Source organism: Drosophila ficusphila, unplaced genomic scaffold (genome assembly GCF_018152265.1).
Source record: "Drosophila ficusphila isolate 14025-0441.05 unplaced genomic scaffold, ASM1815226v1 contig_198, whole genome shotgun sequence".
Taxonomy (NCBI): Eukaryota; Metazoa; Arthropoda; class Insecta; order Diptera; family Drosophilidae; genus Drosophila; species Drosophila ficusphila.
Genome location: NW_025064092.1, coordinates 4866301 through 4880789, shown reverse-complemented (window position 1 = coordinate 4880789; position 14489 = coordinate 4866301). Strand labels below are relative to the sequence as shown.

Sequence of the window (14489 nt, the reverse complement as noted above, 5' to 3'; positions counted from 1 at the left end):
ATTCGAATCGGAGAGGAAGTAATGGAAGGGAAGGGGCGAGGGGGAGGAAAGGGCGAGGGGAAGGAGAGTGGAACATTAGGGCGCCTGTTGAAATGTCCGCAAACCAAGAGATGCAACCATCTCTATAACACCCCCTTAAATCCGCCCCTTCCCCTTGTACTTGGTGTGTGAATAATACCGTTATTCATTGCATTTTGTTATAAATCTGTCAATTTGCACAATTGTGCGTATCAACCAGAGTTTCACTTGAAATAAAAGTTAATAACTGCAGCAGAAAACTGCCTATAAAACAATCAAATTTATTAAACACTACTTCAGTTTTTGGTTCTCAGACTATTATATTTTTTTTATTCTAATATTTAGAAGATTTTAAAGGTTATAACATAAATTATATAAACTACTTAAATATTCATTCTCCATTTACACTAAATTAGTTGCATTTAAAATTATATCAATTATGTTTTGCTGATATTTAAAAGTAATGTTTAATTATTTGAAGTATGAATAATTGCAATTTATTTTTCAAGTTAGGTTATCAATACACATATTAAGTATATCTTTTTATTTTCTCTTCTCTTAAATTAGTATTCCTTTGAAATACGAAAAATTTGTTTGTAGATACCCAGAGATTTTTTCCAAGTGCAGCATGCTTTATGCTCTATGCAATTCGACAGGGTTCGCTGGGGGATGCAACGGCGTCGAGGGGGTGGCAAGGTGTGGGGTGGTGTGGGGTGGGGTGCTATGGCGTGGCAGGGAAAGTGGGAGGGCAACACACTTCAGCCCTCGGGGGCAGGGTCGCACATGTGTGGCAGCCGCAGGGTGCACGCTCTTCGCGATCCTTCCGCTCTTGCAGCGCTTCTCGCATTTCGGCGGCGACCATAAAAAATGTGTTGCGAAAAACTCGGAAATGGCTCCGAAGGCAAAACAATTTTTACAGGTCACTTTTCAGGGGTATACAAGTTTCGAAAATAAATGAGAAGTTTAGCAAAAACCATAGATTAAATCATTAACTAATAAATATTTATAATATTATTTATAAAGAAATAAAAAAGGTTTTACTTTAATAAGATATACAATTGAATTTGATAGCTAAGTAAAAATAAAAGTTGATTACCTAAATATTCTTTTTTTGTAATTGTAAATAAGATGCTTAAATGCAATTTGGTGTTGTTTATTTATGAAACAGCTTCCATAAGAACTAAATCATATTTCCAGGGTATCAACGGCATCGATTCCTTGAGCCACTCGCCCAATTCCTTGGCTGTTCAATGTTGTTGTTCCGCTGTGGCTGTTGTCCGCGTGTTGATTTATATTCGAAACTGCGCCGAGGCGCAACTAATTTGCCTCGGGTGTTAAGTAGCATGTGAAATAAACGCAACGGGCGAAAGCCAAACACTGGAGGAAGTGGAGGGAAAACTGGGAAAGCACTCGCTTCGAAGGGGGATGGGGAAGGGGGGAAAATCACTGAAAAGGGAAACTCGACTGCATTCAATGCCGTTCGCCGTTTGGTTTGAATGAATGGATGGGATGCATGATATGCGAGCGAGCGAGTGTGTGTGAATGGTCCATTGCCGCTCCATGAATAAATGACCGAGTGCGAATGCGATTGCGATTGCGAATGCGAGTGCTTAAATCAGGAGATCCCAGCTATATATGCTATACATTTGTATATACTCTATGCTGTACACATAGCACTTCTTGTTCAATCGCAACTCGCATACAACATTTCAGCGGAGCGTTTCCGGGAGTCATTTATGAGTTCGTCCAAGAATGCGAGCATTCATCCATTCAGTTTTTCGGGCCCATTCACCGAGGGTCTAGGCATTCACCTTGAATTGGCTCTTTAACAAACATTTAACATTTAAGTTTGTTAGAATGTATTAAAGTTGTACAATAAATGTACGAAATTGAAAAGAAAGAAGTAATGAACCAATTTTAAATAAATATAATATGTGATACCAATATTTATATTGGTATATTTATTATTAAAGGTTTTCCCTTTGAATACGAGTATATATGTGTGTATGTGTTCTTTTTTAATATAGATGAGTAATTGTGAGGGGAAGAAGTCAGACTCCTTCCACTTTTCTTTATCCTATTCATTTATTTAAGACGACTTTGTCGATGGCATTCATTTTTTTGTGGCCATTGAGATGCGAGCCTTTGCTGGGCACTCCAGACACAAGTTTTTGGCTACAAGCCCCAGACATCTCATCATCATCATCTGTATTAGAATCTCACCCTTGACCCTAAACCCGAAAACCCCCAATCCCGAATCCCGAACCCCGAACCCTCCTCAATTTAGGGAACTTGGCTCATATGTGACCCAAAATGGTTCCTCGAGCGAGTCTATCTGCAAACGATTTGTGCACACTCGATTTGACAGTCAGTCAGTCAGTCAGCCAGTTTTCATTCCCCCCTCCCTCTATATATTTCTCCTTTTTTGTAGGGGGGAAGGAAGGAAAACCCTTTCCCTCACCCCAAGCCATTTTCCATTTCCCTTTGCACCGAGAATCGTTTAAATGTTGCCAACAATAATAAAACATTTTAAACTTGCGCCGGCTAATAAAGCAAAAAAAAAAAAAAAAAGGGAAAGGGAAAGGAGGGAAAAGCAACTTGAAATGAAATCAGAGCCACATTGAAAACGGGGGGAAAATGAGGAAAACGTCTGCTTTTCGGCTTTTGGGCAAATATGAAAATGGATCTCGGCAAGGAGGACGACGACGATTTGGGGATTCCATCGCCGGACAATGGAGATAAGGAAAACGGAGCCAAAGGATTCGGCACAAGGCACATGTGCCGGGAAATCGGGCATAAACATTCACTTAGCCATAATAAAAGCCAAGCCGCACACAAAATACTCAAATGAACAACATTTCTATTTGAACGGCGGCCAGCGGAAATTCGGGAATGGGGGGAAAATTTCAGGGAAAATTGAGGGGGTTTTCTTTTTTTTTGGGGGGAGAGAGGGGTCAGAATTCCGCTTGGGGGCAAGTTGGGAATTTGTCAGAAGTTCGGTTGAATGAAGCGTTCCTGGTTGACTTTTTGCCGGCGAGATTGCGTCCGACTGATTAAAAATTGAATGATGAAGGCCCCGAGACGATGACGCTCACATCGAAATTGTTAAACTTGCCACAAGTTTAGGGAAAGGGAAATTTAGGGGCAGGCCTTGTTCTTATACAACCATCGCTACACGGAAAGATATAGTTATAATTTAAGTACAAAAGGTACAATGTTTACAAACAAATTGCAGTCATATTCATTATTTTCAACCTACAAAACGAAGCAAATTTATAAAACAATTTCAACAATACCGACTATTTGGTCAATTTAAATGCCATTTCGGTTGGCAAAACAATGGCAAAGTAATTACAACGATGTAGCCCTCCAGATGGTACGTTGAAAATGGCAAAAACTTTATAATATTGGGAAGAAAGCAGGTGCAATCGATTTAGTTTTATTTTAGTTTCCAACCGCAAACAACGGCCATTTATTCAATGTGTTTAGCAGAACGTTTTAAACTCAATGTAAATGGCGTCATTTTCCTTTTGTAAATTGCGCATTTGGTTTTTAGTGCCCTTGTGACATTACCAATTATTTTCGCGTCCCATTGAACTGATTCGCAAATCCAATTGCGCAGCATTTCTGCGAGTGTAGCTGAGCGGAAGAAAAGCGAAAGAAAACCTTAACCCGCTGGCGCCAAAGTCGCGTGGGTAACACAATAAATTTGCAAGGACAAGGACCCGTTTGGTCTGGTGGTCCTTCGTCTGCTCCTTTCACTGGCAAGGCGCCAAGCCAGCGGATTGTCCAGGGGAGCGGGCCGAAAAACGGACATACGGACAGACGAACGAACGGACGGACAAGCGGACAGGCAGAAGGACGAAGGACGAAGGAATGGGAGCAATGGCGTAACGTAACGGCGGATCCAAAGGACAATGGCAGGCGTAGAGCAATAACACACACTGAATTTTCGGGGGTGGCTCAACGGTAGCTGGTGGTGACATTGTCCGCCCTGCATTCCCTTTCATACGCTCTCATGTACGAGTGCACTGGAAAAACAATTCGGTCATTCATATTATTATTAATACCTTATCTACAAGTACTCTTGTAAACTTATAGTTCAATTCTTTTGACTTATTTCACATTTATTCTAGATTGATGTATAAAGCAAGGCACTTAAAAATGGCAATATATAAATTTATGATATATTTTACTTAATAGTTTTTCTCTCAGTGCACTCGCAGCACAATAAGTCTGGGTGCTCCTTGGTTTTTCGGGGGTTGTCTAACCGAAATCACCCACCACTCGCTGTCTAAGACGAAAACTGTAGTAAATAATTCTTTAAAGATTTAGAGACACTCCACCCGCACAGTTGCAAATTTTTATGAGATATTCGAGGAGGACTAAGTAAAAGCAGGGCGTCGGTGGCTGAAAGAAGGGGGCGGTGGGTGGGAAAAGCGGGGGTGCGGAGCGTGCTTGTCGCGGCTTTTTAGCTATTTTCGTCAGTGGAAGAGTCGAGTCGAGTGGAGTGGAGTTGAGCGGAGTCGCATAAGTCGCACCGTACCGTACCGCTCGAGAAGAAGGAGAGTGGAGTCGCTGACATAAGCCGGCCACATATCAAGATTAATTTTTTTCAAGATAATAAATTCAATGCAGATTAAATGGCAGAGACCATTAAATTATCGACTTGAGGTTCGCTGCGCCCACAGCTGGTGTGTTGTTGCGTGGTTTAATATCGAGAGGGGTTGTATTATATATATACGATTATATACTGTCTGTTTTCGGGGGATATTCCGAATTGGGAACTTGGAAACTGAGACGCAGATGGAGATGGAGATGGCGAGTACCATCGAATAGACCGAATCTTTGGCCATTGTTCCGGCGACCCTAAGCTGATGACTGCATTAACATTAACAACGGGCAAACGTGCGTGAAGAGCAATTGATAATGCCAGATGAGATGAACTCAACTGCGTCGAGATGGGCAGACATTTGTTGCGTAATCAATTCAACTGCCAAATGAGGCCCAGTTGTCAAAAGGTTTATTCGGCTTACTAACTAGGTGAAATAACTCGCACGGCTCGTAATTGATGGGGATTACATACAGCAGGACTATTGCTTAATTCAATGTGTGTTTTAAGTTGCTCAAGTTGACAGTTGATTGAATTTAGAGAGCTGTTCACATTGCATCGGGATAAAGTATATAATGTATTCCCGAATTATGCAATTAATATCAAGTCACTCAAAAGCATTGAAGATTAATCGTTGGTGACATAGTTAATTGTTTAAGCTGATAGCTAAACAAGATTACTTCAGAATAAATTATGATAAATTGTAAAATCTAACGTGATAAACTGAAAATACTGTTTGATATCCAATAAAGTTCTTTATGCTTTTAATTGTTAATTTTATTTTAAAGATTATAAATTATTATAAAATGCAAACCTTGCCGACTGCTCATATTCTATTCATCTTGACTTAGGTTTTATTGTGGAATGTGTTGTCTTCTGGAAAGCCAATTCATGCACTTTAAACCCGATTTAAATGCCTTCCTGAGCTTCGTTTTCCTAACAACACGTAGTTAATCGTTATGGACCTCCAAGGGATAATCTTTATGGTCTTCAGATACTCCGTGTTGTTTTTTTTGGTCTCCTATCACGGCCACCATGAAAGTTATAATAGAGATGTACAACTCTCTGGGATTTGCAGATCTGCTTGCAAAAACGAAGTGGAAAACTTGTAAGTGAAAACGGAAAACAAAACGCAACGCAGACACATCAATTACGACAAAGGGTGGAAAATGGGAAAATCGGAAGGCAGAAGCGCAGCTTCAATTGAACGCGACTCGTTGTTCTTTTGTCGTTTTTGTTTTTGCTCCTCTTCTTTTGGCCAAGAAGAAGCGTACCGACTGTTAAATGCAAACGACAGATCCCCCCACCCAAAACCACCTCCCCCAAACCCTCGACCCTTGCTTTATCTCAGCCCATCAATCAGGACCAGAACGCTAAAAAGAAAAAAAGAAAAGAAAAGGAAACAAAAAAGCGAGCAACAAAGCAGTGCAAAAAAACAGAGAAATAGAATCTCAAAGTCAATTTTTTGGCAAACAAACAAACCGATTGACGTAGGCCCCCAAAACCTCCGATCCAAAACCCCCTCCTCCCCCTCCCCCATTCCCTTTTCCTTTGCTTAATCAATGTGTGGCGAGTGGTGGAAAACAGAGAGAAAGGTGGTTTGTGGGTGAAAGTGGATGGCGAGATGTCAAATGCGTTGATTGGAAAGCCGCCAGCGCGACTAAAAACGCTTGGCAAATCGCGTTCGCTTAATGTGAATGAGATTTGTTGCAAATCAGAGTGGAGGTGACAGGAGGTGGCAGTGGCAATGGGCGAAAAGGGGGGAAAGCGGGTGAAACGGGGGAGTAAAGGGCGCTTGTCCCCGCCAAACCGCACAATCAGTTTCCGTTTCCGGTTGCTGGCCGCACAATTAAGCGCGGCGGCAGCCATTTTGCCAATGTTCTTGCTGTTGTTGTTGGTGTTGTCGTTGTTGTTGTTGTTGTTGCTGTTGCACTGTGCTGGCTAATAAACAAGCGCTGCAAACGAGGTAAGAGGCAGGTGGCCAAAAGGTGCCAAAGCATTGGTTACACTCGCCAAAAAAAAGAGGATGAGTAATTAGGAAAGGCAAATTAGTTTTGACAACTACTGCAGAAAATTGAAAAAAAAAATGGTTAAATAGAGAGAAAGAATAACAGAGATTTGTGTAACTAGTACTTATTATATTGGCTTCAGATAAATCCTTAAAATCCTTGCCAACACTTTGAAACTCCTTTTCGTATTGGGGATCTACTTTTTGGCCGTGTGCAGTGGGCATTCCTTGTTTGCCTTTACCGCTGATGGTTGTTTTTTCATATTTGGTCGCTGGTCCTTGGTCGCTTCATTAACTGTAAAAAATACACACACCGCACTGTATATATGTATGTGTATGTATATGTATGTAAATGAAGGCAGTGGCGGCCGAATGCCACTCGCTGTTGTTGTTGCTATTGTTATTGCCATTGTCGTTGCACTGGCGCTTCGCACCTTTATTTGTATTTGTATTTGTGTGCAAGCGCCGTTGTTGTTGTTTTCGTTGTTTTTGTCGTTGCCGCGTTGTTGGGAATGCGTTTTCATTTCGTTTGGACTGGTTTTGTTTGCCGGCGAGCAGCGAGCAAACAACAACGAAACGTCGACATTCGGTCATCAAAATATATATCTCTCTTGGTGGGTGTATGCTATATATACATACATACATATGAGTTTGTATCTGTGTGTGTGTGTGTGTACTTGGGCTTGGCAAAGGCATTCCACTCGAACCACCATTTTCGAATTCAAGGAGTGTTGAGGGGGGGGTTGCGGGGTGGGGAGCTACTGGTGGGAGGGACCGCCCGTTGCGCCAATTTATGACCTGTCAGAAATTTCCCCAACACAACATCGTCGACGGCCGCGGCGCCTTGAAGCGACTTTAAGTGCATGCACCCCAAGCAGCCCAAAAAAGTAGGCAACACTTTCTGCACTTTGTTGGCCACGCCGCGATTTTGGCTCCTTTTCTACTTTTCTGCCGGCTGAATGGTTGACTGGTTGATGGATGGGCGACGAACTGACCCACCATAACTTGGCCTCATTTCAAGGCATTTTCAATGGATCCTAAGCGTGGTTCAACTCGCTTAAAAGTTAAGCATTTACTTAGTACGGAAATGTTTAGGTGTTGAGTGGCTTGAGTTGGGTTATTAAATTCCCTTTTATGGCTGCGAATAAATAAATAAATAAAAAGGGGAATCCCTTTACAAACCCCTTAAAGCTTTAAACTTACCACATCTGTATCGTTTACGGAACCCTTTTACAACCTCACTTGACAATATGCAATGATTGTCCCAATCAAATTCATATTTCCCCACTTTAAAAATTATCCATTATATATTGACGGCAGATGGTGCCATGTAGTCCCTCTTTTGATTATCTCCATCCATCCATCCATCCAGTGATCCAGCCATCCGTTCATCCATTCATCCATTTATCCATTCAACCATCCAATCCAGCCATCAATACATAATCAGTTTTAAGTTTGCCTTCCTGTCGCTGCCGAAAAACCGAATGCTGCTTACGACCCAATTTGTGTTTATTGCAATTTATATAAAGACTTTAAACACCCGCCCCCTTTTTGCCCGCCCCCCCGACTTCATATTCGACGCCCCTCTTTTGTTGGCAGAATATTTTCACTTGCCCGAAATTGTTTTCATCTCTTTTGCCTTCGCTCGTTTCGTCTGATGCGCAGATTTAATATTTCCGCACTATTGTCGGTTGGACAGGTGCCTTACCACCTCACCCTCACCCTCCCCCTCCGCCCCCTTTCCTCCTTCCCCGAAAAGGGGGAGGTGGGGTTAAGAGGGGGTGCAGGGTTGCCATGACGCTGTCAGGAGAGGGCACATGTCACATGTCGGTGCCACGCCTTTTTGGCCGATGAGGCGACGCCCACGCAGACAAACGCTTTATCGAGGTGTTGGCGCTCACCTCGGCCACGCCCCCTTTAAGCCGCCCTCCCCCCGCATTTTACTCGCCCTGTCGCGTTGGTTCAATGATGCTTTTTGACGGCTTTTGACTTTTTGGCATTGTTGTTGTCGCCTGCTTTATATTTATATTGACGCTTTTTTACGCACACATCCCGTCCACAGTTGTGCTCGATATAATAGTTGTGGTTTTTTCTCCGCTGGTTTTTTTCCTTGCCAGCTGCATTGTTTATTTAATTATCAACTTTTTCCACGTTGTTGTAGCCAAAAACAATTGCATAATTTGATGTAGATGTCTGTTTAAGCCTGGAAATTAAAACTTTGCATTAAATGTTAATGCGGTTTAGGTAATTAAGTAGTTGTCATAGAATTAATTAGTGGCACTGCCTATAATAATTACCTAATTGATGCAAAAATGTAGTGCAACATATTTTGTGCAACAGTGTTTTAACCACTAATTAATTAAAGGAAATTGTGTAAGAGAGAAAAATATTCCTTTCATTAATTGTTATAAATATTCAGAAAGAAAAGTATAAATTGATTATACCTGTGTTGTGCCATTTTTTCGCCCACGATTGTAGGCATTTTTTATTCCTTACCCCATTTATCTCTTCGGCACTCTCATATTTTTTCCCCAATTTTTTTTTCACCCGCTTATGGATTTTGATGTCTGGCCGAAACGCAACGAGCCACACAATGACCGACAAGAAACTGACAGCCGCAGCCTGAAAAAACCCACCACCCACCACCCGTCACCTACCAGCAGCCACCTGCCACACACCACCCACCGCCCACTTGCACCACCCAACACAGCCTCTCGTTCATTCATTCATTCAGTCAATCATGCAGCCATTCAATTTATCGTTGACTTAACTTTTTGATGGTTACAAAATGAAATTTATGGAAACTTTGGAGCGTTGCCTTGCTCCCTTTTCACCAGTGAATGGTAGTGATGTGTGGATCATATATACAGGTTCTTGTTTGGGGGATATAATATCTGAAAAAAATATATAGTGTGTGAATTATATGTTGCCTTATTTGTTAGAATTATTTATAGGTACTTAAACTATTTTAAAAAGAATATTTTCTTAGAGTGAAAAGCCATTTTGATCTTAGCCAGCATCTATTCTATTTCCTACAAAAAATATATTAAATAAAATTTAAAATTCTTCTATATTCCTATTGGAGTGTATAACTATCTTGTATGATTTTAGTCCAACCAGATAGCCCATCACTAGCAACTGGTTAACCTTTCCCCCCCCCACTCGTAAGTCCACCCAAAAAACCCCAACCCGAAGGCTCGACACTTGTGTTTGGGCATCCATCAGAAGTCGAGTCTGGACCGAAAAGCGAGTGTTATCTTTGCGGTCGCATCTATAATGGGTTTTGTCACGTTGCAGACGAGTCTGCAGCCCATTTTCCCTCCCTTCAACTCCCCATTCAATCCCCCCTTCGATCCCCCTTCACCTGATGACCCTCTGCTGAGGCATGAAAACTCACGTCGACATCAATAAACTTGAAACAAAAAGCGGTGAAAGGGAAAGGAGTGGTGTGTGTGTGTCTGTGTGTGTGTGTGTGGCATATTCGAAATACATTTGCCTGCTTAAGCCGATTTTAAAACTCAGTCCAGTTTGGGTCAGCTCAGCCCGGTTTAACTCCCAGCCCCAATTATCCCCACATTTTGCTGCTGCCCCCAGAAAAGTGCTTAATAACTTTGGCACCAAATGGCCAACCGGCTAGCGACAAGTGCATCAAATTGTCGGACATTTTGGCCACTGTTGACTTTGACCGAACCCGGCAAAACATAATTGTTAAAGTCCACTGTACTGTGTGTCGGTCTTCTCCGAAATTGCGGTTCAAACGGGGGGGGGGGGGTTGGTCAACCACCCCCTCTCCCCTTTCCCCTCCCCCTTCCCATTTTGGTGGACGTCCAATAAAAGCACATGCATGCAACAATAAATAAATTAGAACAAGGTGCGGTGCGACAGGGTCCAAGCCCATATTACGTGTACACTGAGCGAAAAGGATGGATAGGCAGGGTGAAACTAAACGTTTTATTTGCGTAAATTAAATATGCAAAACAATAAATATATTACTGTTGAAATTCGAGCTGAAAGAACTGTCAATTAAATATTTAATTGCTTTCGTCGGGTAAATTATAATTTGGAATTACAAATAAATAGAATCTATTAGTTACCATATACGTAAATAAAAAGTTTGTTAAGGAGTATCATCTAATATCTATTATAAAATACTGAGAAATTATCTACAAAATTCAAACTGAAAATTTAAATGCAGATTACAAGATAGCATATTACCCCCAACTTAGCTTTTTTCATAGCCACCATTAAACTTTTCATTCAGAATTCACTATCTTATCTAAAATGAAAACTATTACACCCCCAATTAAAGTGGAATCAAATGATATCCGCAAAAGTAATCCAGTAATCCGCAGAGTTTCTTGGGGTACTCTCGAAATATTTCCCCTCAGTGTTTGAGCCCTCGCTTAATAACGGGTTAGTCAGTCAGGTGGCCGTAGGTGGTGGTGGGTGCTCCGAAGAGTGGGAGGCGGTGTGGCAGTGGGTGGTGGGTGGTGGGTGGTGCAGATAGGGCTACCGTTTTGTTGTCTGCTTGACAGTCAGATGCAATTTATTGATAATATGCGGGGCGAAAGGCAGGAATGGGGAATGGGGAATGGGGCAGGATACCCCTGAAAGTCAGCGCCAACTTTATGAGAATGCGACCTTTCTGCCATTATGTTCGTTATTTACACACACCCATACACTACACACACACACACACACCCATACACACACACACATGACCACAGATGTCGAGGCAGTGCGCCAAAAGCCAAAAGCAAAGGCAAAAGCAGCAGCAGCAGCACAAAATTTGTTGCACAAATTGTGGCAACAAATTTCAGCGCAGACAATATTCAGTTGGTTCAGGAAAAGTCGAGCGAAGGGAAGTGAATTTTCGTGAGGACCAGGTTAAAAGTGGGCGGGGCGGAAGTGAAAAGAAGAAGAGCTGCCAAAAGTCAATTGCTGGAATCTCCTCACTTGACTTGACCAAAAAGCCCGAACTTGTTGAACTTGCACGGCATCGCAGTTCAATCGGTTAAGGTTTCAGTTGTGCAGTTCAATAAATACTATAAAATGCACAAAATATTTGTTTCATATCATCTAATACGATTTGGAAAAAAAACGGAGAGAAACAAATCAAACTAACGTCCAGCAGCGAAATATGAATGTTATTTAAATAAAACCATTTAGAAGCGAAAACTAATTTTACAGCGGAATGGTTTTGATTCGCCGTTTTCGGTGGAGTACAGCATATTTATTTACTCAACATGCAGGTTAGAATGTTTTTAAAGTTGTAGGGTATTCATAGGGGAACTGTTTTGCAAATTTGAAATAATATTTTGGATATAAAAATAATTTATATCAATGTTACTTTAAAAGTTTGAATGGTATGCATCACCATGCAAATTACAAAATCAGTACAAGTAACCGTTTTGTTATATTTTCTTACATTCTATTTAGAATACATACTTTTTTAGCTAGTAAAAACAGAATTGTAAGCTTTAAGTCTATAAATTTCTTCACAGTTTAATTTGCCATGTAAAATACCCAAAAATAAACATTCTTTGTTCTTTTTTTTTTTGTAGGAATACAATACAAAGACTGCCTCATGCCATGCCATCCACTATTACCACCAACCCAACGGCGGCAGCAGCTACAGTAGCTACACCAGCCGTCGCCACCATCAGCATCAGCAGCTGACGTCATCAGCGTCAACGTCATCGTCCACATCATCACTGCAGCCGCCCCATAAACGCTACTCCCTCGCCCAGGATCGCATGAATCCCTTCGAATTGGATGTCTGCGATCCGGGTGAGATGGACAGTAAGGAGGAGGAGGAGGAGGAAGAAGAGGAGGAGGAGAAGATTTATCGAAAGAAGGAGGAGGATCCCATGGAGCATCAGCGTTACAGAAGGGGGAGTTACTACTACCAGAGGAGTCAGTTGAACAGGAGGCGACACTACAAGTACGACGCCGTGGAGGAGTGCTGTCGTCCGATTTGCCAGGAACAGCACTATGGCTCCATAGCGGATATGTTGTAAGGAGCGAGCGGGGCGGGGATTACGGATACGGCGGTTACGGTTACCGGTTACCGATCAAATACGGAATCACTTTAAGGCGAAACGCAAGGTACCTACGACAAAGTAACTACAAAAGGGAACGCATGAAATGGGGAAAGGGGATTAGGAGAAAGTCGCTGCAAAGCGAAGAGATTTAGTAGCACATATAAAAAAGGTAGAGAGAAGTGGTAAAAACCCCCGCGATTAGAGCGATTGGCGATAAACGATAACCGATTAAACCGATGAACGAATTGAGCATGTTGAATAGATGTATATCGAAGTTTTTTTTCCTGGCGGCCGATGAACATTTTAAACTAATCGTTACTAAGCACAGAATTGATAAATATATATATTCAAAATATATGTATTATTAACCATCTGGCAGATCTGGCACCGCTATAATAATTATAACTGTATGTTAGGCATATGTTTATATAGATTATATGTAACCCGCACTCACCCCACGCAAAACACAAAACACCCACACTTATATATATACTTATATAGATATATATGAAGCTATATATGTATTTATTCATGTACATACGAACTATGTTAAAGCCAATTTTTTTTATTGCATCCGACTAGAGATACGTGAAGATGGTAATTTTTTTGTGGATGAACGTGGAGACTAGATCTAGAAGATTGCAGCACCATGTTGTCTACGCCGTAAAGCGAACATGATCATTAAACATATATAAATCTAAATATATACGATTTTTTTTATTATTTATAAACTAGCAATGCTTGTACATAGAGTAAAGATTGTGGATTATACCTATACGAATATTAATATTAATAAAAAAAGGAATATTTAATAACGAAGTGGTTTTTTTTTTGTAACTTAAGCTCTGAGTGTTAAACAAATTGTAAATAAATTTGGACACATAAACAATTTAATTGACGCACAACCAACAGAAGAAGCCAAGGAAAAACAGAAGTGAATATTTGTCAATGCCCGTCGACTTTTTTTGTTTTTGCATTCGATTCTCGAGTGGCGCGAAAAGAAAATAACGACAACAAAAAAAATAAGTAAAATCGATGGTAAGGCATTTAAGAAAAGCCACAAAAGTAAATCTGTAATTTATGTGCATGTAGTTAAAAACCGAAACAGTTGGCAAGTTGTTCCACTTACTTATTGAAAAATGTGTCTTAAGCAAATGCATATATAAGCCCATACATACCTACGTGTATACTAAAGATAAATGGTAAATGTACACCTCCTCCACACACACACACTCACACACACACACTCACACACACATGCACACCTCCAAACACCCAAAAACCCATACATCCACAGAGCAGGCACAGCTATAGAAAAACATTGTAAAGAATTTCATTTCCATTTCGAAAACTTTCCCCCAGCCAAACAAAGGATGTTCTTTTGCCCACAACAATTGGGGAAAATGGGGAAAGCGAGCTGTTGAAATGCCAACTGCAAAGACCCCAAACCTCGGCCAGAAATGAATTCCCTGAAAAACAAAGGACACGGGATGTTGCCATGCCAGAAAGATGTGACGAAACCTCTAATTACATAATATGGTTTTTATTATTTCCGACAACAGTAAACCCCAAAAAAAAAACAGGTGTCTGCAAATGTAGAGTTTTCAATTATTCAAGCCACATTTTCGGATGATTGTAGATGGCAATTAATTTCGTTAGCTGAAATGTATTATAATGCATCATCTCTTTTCCGGCTGAGGTATTTTTTCCCAGTGCATTCCGAACACCTTCCAAGTATCCTGCCCCTTTTTCCTTTCCACAATTAGAAGCAAACGAAGTTGAGAAGGCGAAGCACTGTAGGGGAAAT

The 14489-nt window shown here is 41.1% G+C and overlaps 1 protein-coding gene across 1 annotated transcript in view; it reads left to right on the top strand.

Moving 5' to 3' along the window:
- Nucleotides 1–12305, top strand: part of LOC108087585 (hornerin) — a 98877-nt gene extending 86572 nt beyond the window's left edge. Inside the window, exon 7 of the mRNA XM_017185016.2 lies at nt 12203–12305. The gene's annotated coding sequence lies outside the window, so the exon portion shown is untranslated. The remainder of the gene's footprint in view (nt 1–12202) is intronic.
- Nucleotides 12306–14489: the final 2184 nt, after the last annotated feature.